Source organism: Equus asinus, chromosome 20 (assembly GCF_041296235.1).
Source record: "Equus asinus isolate D_3611 breed Donkey chromosome 20, EquAss-T2T_v2, whole genome shotgun sequence".
Taxonomy (NCBI): domain Eukaryota; kingdom Metazoa; phylum Chordata; class Mammalia; order Perissodactyla; family Equidae; genus Equus; species Equus asinus.
The window spans coordinates 72740352-72748611 of NC_091809.1; the positions used below are offsets into that span (position 1 = coordinate 72740352).

Genomic DNA, 8260 nt, shown 5'->3' on the forward strand with positions numbered 1-8260 from the left:
CTACCCTGTCTGGGTTCGTCTGGTTGGAGAACGAATAAAATTCACATGAGACAGAATAGCAGGAGAAAATCAAACAAAGCTTTATAACATGTATACATGGGAGAGGTCAGGCAAGCTGAGCAACTTGCCAAAATGGCTGAAGCACCCACTTAAATATCATATCTAGCAAAAGACAAAGGAGGATTTTGGGGGTGGGAGGAGTCAGTTACAGGAGGTTACCAGAAACAGGAATAAGATTGGTATGCAGATTTAAGTCCTTGCCTTTGGCATTGATTAAGAGTTTCTAGAGATAAGGTCATCACATTTCTTCTTCCTGGTGCAGAGAGGGAGGCACCTTTACAGGTAGAGGTTTCCTTTACAATGTAAATGTCTCTTAACAAAAGGCAAACAAGTTCCACTCCTCAGAGCCTCCTTCCCTGTCCCAAATAATCCTCATGCCAAAGAGACATATTTTGGCATGACCAAGAGCAGTCCCCACATAATCTTCAAGACAAACAGAAAAATAGGGACTATGATTCTCCCCATTTTGCAGATGAGGAGACTGAGGTCCCAAGTGGTTAAACAGGACACCCAGTGCTATACTAGTAAGTGAGACAACTGGGACTTCTTCCCTATCTGTCCCATTCTTTCACCAGGCTCATTGTGTTGTATTGCTTCCCACACCTGACTCCCCAGTCCTGCCTTTTCTTGAGCTTATGACAAGGACATTGAATCAGTTGCTGATGTCGCTCCAGCCCTAAACCTCCTTTAATTCTATCTTGCTTTTGTTCCAGTTGTGCAGTCACTTCATAATGGTCTGTTAAATGGCCTCAGAGCAGCAGAGCAGATGGGGCTGAAAGATAATTGGAAACTTAAGGTGGCAGAGAGATGAGAGACCCAATACCAACTCTAAACTGCAAAACTCATTCTTAGTGCTTCATTTTCATGAGGCCAAGATTTGAATGCAGCTTCAACAATTTAAGTCAGTTTGAAAGTTATCATTGAGGATTACTTCTAAGGGGACAAATTTACATATTTAAAAATCATTCCTACATGGTTTCTTATTTCTGTTGTGATAATATTGATCTAGTAGTTTACTCAATACGTGGGGGTTTTCTGCTCCTGTAGTGAGTGAAAAGAGAATTGAAATGAGAGACAACACAGGGGATTGTGGGTGGGGGGAGGGTGTTCTAAACCTGGCTGTGACCTTGGGTAAATCACCTCACTTACTGGCCTTGATTTCTTATCTATAAAAAGAGAGCTTAGATGACTTACTCTTACAGCTTTGAGTCTATGACATTGTAATTGTTTTTTCTTTTTGCTAAGGAAGATTCTCCCTGAGCTAATATCCGCTGCCAATCCTCCTCCTTTTTTGCTTGAAGAAGATTAGCCCTGAGCTACCATCTGCACCCAGCTTCCTCTATTTTTTTTTTTTTTTGAGGATGACTGGCCCTGAGCTAACATCCGTGCCTACCTTCCTCTATTTTATATGTGGGATACCTGCCGCAGCGTGGCTTGATGAGCGGTGTGCAGGTCTGTACCTGGGATCCAAAGCGGTGAACTCTAGGCTGCCAAAGTGGAATGTGCGAACTTAGCTGCTGCAGTTACTGAGATGACCCCCCTCCTCTATTTTTTTATATGTGGGGCACCTCCACAGTATGGCTGGTGAATGGAGTAGGTCTGCACCCAGGATCCAAACTCGGAACCTAGCCCTCCGCAGCAGAGTGAACAGAACTTTAACCACTCAGCCACAGGTCAGGCCAAGACATTCTAATTCTCACAGGAGGACAATGCACATGTTTTTATCACAGGGCACCCCTATCATGGGGTCCTGGGTATTGAAGAAGATGGAATTCCAAACAGACTGACTTCAACTCAATTTGGTAGCTTGATGACCATGAGTGCGTTATGTGACTTTCTTCACCTCACTTTTCTCATCTGTACAATGGGGCTAATTCAGGGCTGTATACAGTACAAAGCACATGGCACAGGGCTCAGCACATAACAAATTCTAAATTGGCATTACCTATTGTTAATATTATTATTATTATCACTACTACTGTGAATACTCAATAAATACTAAAAAATTATTGAATGAATGAATGAACAAGTGAATGAATCAAATTGTTATATTATCAATGCTAAAAAGTTTAATCCCAGCCTTCTAAGAAGAAATTTGTCTCAGGACTCTTGTTCAACCCCCAAATCTTCTTGTCATAGGTCTGGTCTGTAAACAACAGAGAGTTTCTTAGTGTTGAATTTAGGAAAAATTACAGATTCAAATGGGAGCCGGGACTGTATTTTTTTTGTCTTCCTCTTGCCTCTCTTATGGCACTATCAGTTCATTCATTCATTCAACAAACCTCTGTTGAATCACTAATATTGCAGGTCTATACATTTGTCAGTGTTTTAAGGGAAAAGCCAAATTTTTTCCCTTATGATGGTGGATTTAAAATCTTACATGGTAAAAACAAAACCACAACAAACTCCCATAATTTAAAAAAAAAGAGCTAACAAAAAGAACCACTAAAAAAGACTTTACAACACTCTATAACAAAACAGATTTATTTGTATTGGACTGAAAACTTTTTACAAATTCCTGTTTTTGTTAAGTATAGATTACTCATTTTAAATGTTTGGAAATATAAGTAGTTGGCACACTCTGAATATAAACATGTAAGGTTATAATATATAAAAGCTTAATATATAAAGTAGTTGTAGGGTTAAATTGTCACGTTGGTACTCACGGTACCCTAAAAAAAAAGCTGCACAGCAAGGAAAAACCTTATTCTAATCCCACTTAAAAGAATACAACCATTGAAAATTATCAGGAAGAAAAACAGGCTTTGGTACTAGCAATTTCCTGTATACTGTGGGCACTATTCTAAACTGAAAATTAGAAACATTTTAAATAGCTGCATGTTTCTTATTTTCTCTGGTCAAATTCAGAAGGTCCCCAGAGGCCAGCACTGGGCTTCTCTGATGTACTGTAACTTGCATGGACCCCATGATCAAGAACAAAAGAGAAAATTAAGAATTTTTTCTTCCTTTAACTCAAGGAGAGGCAGCAAAGCCACTGGCCTTGAAATAGACTTTAATAATCTTTTGATATTCTCTTTACATTTATGTTATAAAATTTTCTCCAAAGTCCCTATAACTTTAAGGAGCATTTTTGGGAAATTCTTTTGTTTTTAATTTATGTTTATATTTATCCACAAATATTGGATTCTATCTTTTCTGTCTTATAAGGAATAAGCTTTTATGTGGTTAAATGTGGGGTCTGGATATTCAAATTCAGTGTCTTTCATGAGGTTTCTCCTTTTTCCTCTGGCAAATTCTACTCATCCTTCAAGCTCTAATATCAGCTCTCTTCTGAAGGCTTCCAAACCCTTCATTGCTGGATATGCAAGTTCATTCTCTGTGTTTTCAGAGAATTGTATTGAAATTATATCTTACATTGTAATTATATATTTACATGTTCAACCTCAAATGGTCCAAAGCTCCTTATTTATGAGCAGGAACTCTGTCTTGTTTTTCTTTCTAGTTTTTATGGTTTTCCTCTGTAGTCTAGCAGAGAGCCTGGCTCATAGTAAAGGTTCAATTAACATTTATTTAATAAATGATTAAATAAATTAATAAGTAAAATTCTAATTAGGTTAAAATATCAGGTCTGAAATAATTTGGTTTGCCAGCCACTAAAAGCAGGGCACACTGTATGTGAAATTTTACCACTGGGGCTCCAATATTTTCCAGGATATGAATCTGAGTTTCTGTTTGATGCCCATTCACCATTCTTTCCTTGTGGGTGATGAGAACATAGCAAATTCAATTTCCACTTGGCCTTGCTAATTACATTGCAGTACTCATGCTATGGCTGCATGACGGCATTCAAGGTGTCATTTGTTCATGACTTGTGACATTCCCACTGTAGAGGAGGAAGAAGTTTCCTCTACCTAAATGTGGGTTCATCTGGCCAGAGAACGAATTAAATTCACATGAGACAGAATAGCAAGAGAAAATTAAACAAAGCTTTATGAGGACCATGGCTCAGGGCCTTTCTTCCCAAAGGAAGAAAGGGCACCAAAGAAGTGGGGTGCACAGAGTGGTTATATACCCCCAAACAGGCTGTTTCACATATGATTGAAATGTCCCTCCCACAATAGTCACAAGATTGCCCTGTCGGCACAGTGCTTGATGGACACAGCAGATAGTGGGTCTGCTATCTCGGTGGGCGTAGCAGGAGGCAAGTCTATTGTCTCAAGCTGGGTGGTCACAGGTGAGCACAGCAATCAGTTCCTAGCCTAAGGAAAGATGCTTAACCCTTAAAGAAATGCCAACCTTGGGAGGGGGAGTAAGCAAAATGCAGATTTAAGTCCTTGCCTTTGGCATTGATTAAGAGTTTCTAGAGAGAAGGTCATCTCCTTTCTTCTTCCTGGTATGAGAGGGAGGCACCTTTATAGATGGAGATTTCCTTTACAATGTAAATGTCTCCTAACAAAGGGCAAGCAAGTTCCACCCCTCAGAGCCTCCTTCCCTGTCTGCAAAGCAACCAGCCCCAAACAATCCTCATGCCAAAGAGACATATCTTGGGGTGGCCAATTCCAGTCCCCACACCACTAATTTCCTACAGAACCCTTTGGAATATGCTCTGAATTCTGGCTGCCACAGTGTGCTCTATTTTTTTTTTTGAGGAAGATTAGCCCTTAGCCAGCTGCTGCCAATTCTCCTCTTTTTGCTGAGGAAGACTGTCCCTGAGCTAACATCCATGCCCATCTTCCTCTACTTTATATGTGGGATGCCTGCCACAGAATGGTATGCCAAGTGGTGCCATGTCTGCACCCGGGATCTGAACCAGTGAACCCTGGGCAGCCAAAGCGGAATGTGTGAACTTAACCACTGCACCACCGGGCAGGCTCCTGCCACAGTGTGCTCTTGATGTGGGCTCTGCGAGCCAAGGAGTCAAAAGATTTCTTGGATACTCAAGGTCTGGTAGTAGTGCTCCTTTATTCAGAGAATAGCATGGGGACAAGACCCATGGGCAGTGAAGAGCTGCAGGCATGGGTTGAGGGTAGGGCTAAATTTATAAGGCATGGGTATGTGAGTTCTCTCTTTATAAGACAAAGGAAAGATTATGTTAAAAATGTCATTAAAATGTTATCAGTGTAGGTGGGGTCTGGCTATTGGGTGGTCCTATAACTTTTGATAAGAATCAGATCTGATCAGGTCATGACGTCCTATACTTCCCATAGGATGATACAGGTGGGTATGTAGGGCAGGATGCCTTGAGCTTCTCTCCCTGGGGCAACCTTGATCACGCTGAATTAATATGCCACGGACTTCCACAGGACTGTAGAATCCTATTGGACAACTTGTGTTTCCCATACTTTATTTGCATCCACACTTCTGGAAGATGTTAATAGATTGTCCATGAAAAAAGTAACAAAATATGCATATTAACATTCCTGCTCTGAGAAGTCCTGAGTAAAGAAACCTCGTTAAGCTCATTTATCTCAAAGTTACCCACTCTTATTTGACAGTGGAATCTTTTTTTCAATATGGTAGTAACATTTCACAGAACAGGAGACAAACCCCATCCACGAGCTCACTCCACCTCTGGGACTGAACCCCTTCTGTTCCTGGCATGTGGTGTGCTTTTTTGCCTCAATGCCTTTGTAGGTATTTGAAACTCTTTCCTTCCTAGCCACCTGTCTCAATTCTACTTGTTTTTTTAATGGCCATCTACTTGTTTTTTTAATGTCACATCTTCTACAAAGTACTTTTGTTGGCCTTCAATTTCCCATAACACTCTCTACAACTTGCTGATGGCTCTTCTAATGTCATTTCTTTTGCTATCAGTGCACCTTTCCTCTCTCCTATTACCAAATACTGTGGGGTTGAACCTCTGGTCTGCACCTCTTTTGCTGGGTGTACCAGTCAGTGACTTGTCAGCAGCACAATTTGCTCTAGATTCGTTCAAATGAAGAGACTTTAATGAAGTGGCTACTTATGGAAGTGAAGACAGGCTTGAGGGGACAAACAGAGAGAATCACCTAGGATCTAGCAACAGGGGGAAGCCCCCACTCCTGTTAGGGTGGGAGGTAGAAGGGAAGAAACGTTGTAGTGGAGCCCAGGGAGCGTGAGCACCAGGGAGGGGGCCTATGGGAGGAGATAAGCAGTCCGTGGAGGAATTCTTGGGAGGAATCTGGTGCCCAAGAAGGGAGGGAGCCGGAAAGACTTCTTCTCCTCCCACCCTCTGATCTCTCAGGCCTGCCAAAGTCAGCTCACAAGGGGGCCGGGTTGTGCAGGCTGTAAGGCTCAGTCAGCCTCTGGGCACAGGGCAGGGCGGGGAAGGGTGGAGGCCGCTGGGAGGGAGGCGGACAGAAGAGACAACACCCTGGGAAAGCCTGCTTCCTCATTTGCAAAATAGGATAGTGACAATACCCTCCTTACAGGGTTACAGAGAGGATTAAATTAGGAAATGCATCAAAATGTCCCTATGTTGTATGGGCCTAATTCTCTAATTATGTTAGCTACTCATTATCAGATTATTATTATTAGTTTTATTTTTAGGATAACAACTCTATGGTTAGCTGCTAGTATGAGAGCTAATTGAGGAAGGTATCATGTGTTGGTTATTTGTAGCCGTTACACATCTCATAGGCGAGGGAGAGCCCTTTGGAACAGAGGTAAGAGGGAAGCTAGTTTGGCTGTTTTGATTGACATCATCAGCCAATCTGACCTTGAAAAAAGACAACAAAGAGGTAAATTGGAGGCTTATTTTCAGCTTTCAGCAGATTGCCCAGGCATTTCTTAGACACTCTCTGAGGCCTCTAGGGTCTCCTTCAACTCAGTAGAGGTGAGAGGTAGTGAAAAACAAGCCAGCTTGCCAGGATGAGCACCCCATAGCTGTCCCTGGAAAGGGCAGCGATTTCTCACACTTTGAAAGTGAGGTAAGGACAGGCACTTCCAGAGTAAAGCAGGAGGTTTCTGTCTATAAAAGGAATATGCTTCCTGCTCTTTCAGACCAGTATCCCGTTTTATTTCAACACAGGATCACTGCCGCTGCAGCCCTTGGTACACAGATTAGGAAAACCACAAGAATAAGCATTCATGTTCCGTTCACTTCAAAGGCTGCAGAACGCTGTGGAGGGCTAGCTCTCTGCCTGATAAGAGGGAGGGAGGCGGATTGGAGAGAAGCCCTTTCATAGGAGCTGAGGGGTGAGGTGGGACTTACTCACATGAAGGCAAGTAGATGTCAGAGCTGGTGGCTGCACAGGTGCCCTCCGCTGCAGCTTCTGCTCTTGGAGGAAGGGCGAGTTTGGATGGTGACAGTTCTGGGGAGGCTGTCACCCTGACAGAAGCAATGAAGGTCACGCTGGGAGGAGATTCCAGTACTGACACCAGCAGCTGCAGGTAGAGACTTCCTTCAAGGAGGAGTGACTTTTTATCTGGGTTTCCGGCAGACTGAAATTAGTGAGAACACTTAGCCTCTAGATCCTGTGTGACTTATAAGGAGTTGTTCATAATAGCATTCCTGTCCCTGGAAAATCAAGACATAAGCCAAAACTTAATAAATGACTCTGAAGTTGCTATGCCCACAAGCCTCACACTCTCCTAGGGTCCAGAGCTTGGGGCCTCTGGTTTTTCCCGGAGCACACAGGGTTTTGTCTCTTTCCTCAAGGCTGGCTGAGGCCCTGTTTGGACAACTGTGTACAGCCAGAGTGAGGGCATACTCTCCAGATAAGCAGTGGGTCCGCTCCATCAAACAGAGGGATAATAGGTAACAGAGTAGTTTGGGGATTGTGCTGCTGATAAAAATTAGCTCCTCCTAGCAATGTGACACCATTCCAAGATGACATGATATTTTTTGTTTTAATGTTGAAATGAAAACAGACACTTGGCTCCAATCCAGGACGACCCAGGAAGGCGCAGTTCAGTTCTAAACTGTGATGACCTCACAGTTGTATAAATAGCATATTGGTAAAAGGAGATTATCCAAGCTTTCTTCTCTTTCAGGACAAGAGATGGCAATGTCTCTTTTTTTAACAGTGCAATAAAATTGAACTATTAAATCCTTAAAACCCTTTCGGCAGGAAAATTAAAAACAAATAAATGACAAGTCTTTGATTTGTTAGACTACTCTTTGAAGGGTTGATTGCTGACTTCAAGGCAAATTCCAGCCTTGGTAGCAGCCCCCTAACCTCAGCTCCCATTGTAATTTTATTATCAACTCTTTCATCCTCTGCCCAATGATCTCAAAGCTTCAGGAAAATGAAGTTCA

General features: G+C 42.3%; 1 protein-coding gene across 1 annotated transcript in view; it reads right to left on the reverse strand.

Annotated features, from left to right (window-relative positions):
- The window catches only part of PRSS23 (serine protease 23), a 23791-nt gene extending 16041 nt beyond the window's left edge, over positions 1-7750 (reverse strand). Inside the window, exon 1 of the mRNA XM_014868018.3 lies at positions 7218-7750. The gene's annotated coding sequence lies outside the window, so the exon portion shown is untranslated. The remainder of the gene's footprint in view (positions 1-7217) is intronic.
- Between the last annotated feature and the right edge of the window lie 510 nt (positions 7751-8260).